This window comes from Psammomys obesus, unplaced genomic scaffold, assembly GCF_907164565.1.
Source record: "Psammomys obesus unplaced genomic scaffold, mPsaObe1.curated_primary_1811, whole genome shotgun sequence".
NCBI lineage: Eukaryota > Metazoa > Chordata > Mammalia > Rodentia > Muridae > Psammomys > Psammomys obesus.
Genome location: NW_026595981.1, coordinates 11,858,831 through 11,860,161, shown reverse-complemented (window position 1 = coordinate 11,860,161; position 1,331 = coordinate 11,858,831). Strand labels below are relative to the sequence as shown.

General features: G+C 41.4%; 1 non-coding gene across 1 annotated transcript; it reads left to right on the top strand.

Annotated features, from left to right (window-relative positions):
* Positions 1 to 44: 44 nt before the first annotated feature.
* On the top strand, positions 45 to 167 carry LOC129686630 (small Cajal body-specific RNA 3). Its single transcript, XR_008721675.1, has one exon. It is a non-coding gene; the product is annotated as a small Cajal body-specific RNA 3 (non-coding RNA).
* The last annotated feature ends 1,164 nt before the right edge of the window (positions 168 to 1,331 follow it).

The following is a 1,331-nucleotide window of genomic DNA, read 5'->3' as shown; positions in this document are numbered from 1 at the left end:
ATATATATATATATATATATATATATATATATATATATACAGTCAATGGAAGCTGCAGTCAACCATGTGGAAGATACCTTTTACTGTGGAAGGCAGCAATCCTACATAAACATGGAGGTCTCTGACTTAGGATAGCTGGTGGGTCTCATCATTGGCCTCCACACAAATGTTAGAACTGCCTCTCTAAATAGTATTTTCCTTATTATTTTGTTCAGTATCTCTGATGATAACGTGAACTGGATTATAGAAGCAAAGAAAACAGAAAGAAACAAAGAAAGAAAACCAAACAAAATTTATCTACTTTTGCAAAACAAACAACAAAACCAAAGTGGAAGCAGTGAGCTGACTCTCACAAGTTGCCCTTCCCTGACCTCTGAGTACACAATCACACACACATACAACAAACATTTTTTTTAATCGACCTTGAAAAATGCAAAGAGAAGTTAGACATGGTGGCACACCCCTTTAATCCCAGAGTTTGGGAGGCAGAGGCAGGTGGATCTCTGCTTGAGCTCAAGGCCAGCCTGGTCTACATAGCGAATTCCAGGACAGTCAGGTTTACAAAACAGAGACTCTGTCTCAAAAGAAAAGAAAAACAAAACAAACAAACAAAAAACAAAAAAAAAAAAAAGAAGAAAAGAAAAAAAAATCTTTGTCCACAGCTGTAGTAGCAGAAGTGAAAACAGTAATCTAAACTGATGGAGAAGGACAGTGAAAGCTTTGGGAATGAATTAATTTGGCTTGGCCTCACAAAGAGGAGTACAATTCCGTGAGACAGCCAGGCTGATAATAGGCCCGTGAGGCCAGGAATCTCTCAAACTTTTATTCCCAAAGGCTTTTTGGTTTTGCTGTTGTTCATTTCGTTGTTGTTGTTTTGTTCTGTTTTAACATAGTCCTCTGACTCCGAACACATTTGTTGCTGTCTTTCTACATATTTCTTCATCTCTGTTGTTGCCCTCAGGATAACTATGTCTAGTTCTCAAACTGTCCATTGGCCTCGGTTTCTTTCCCCTCCATAGCTTCTCAGAATAAGTCCACGTTAAACAGGAAACGGTGCTCAGGATGGGCGCTGCGCACTGAGGGTCAGTGAAGGTGTCCGGGTGTGGAGAGAAAGAGAAGTTAGTTCCTGGCACTTAGGCTACCCCACTTTGTTTCGGTTCTCCCTTTTTCCTGGTCCACTCTCGCAACATTTGGCTGCTTTGGCTGGGAGGAGGCACGAGCCGGCTTTTTTTTTTTTTTTTTTTGCTGGCTGGCTGATTCTTTTGTTTTCCAGCCTCTCTGATTCTGTTGCCTCTTCCGATCTCCTGCAATCACGCAGCCAGCCTGCAGGG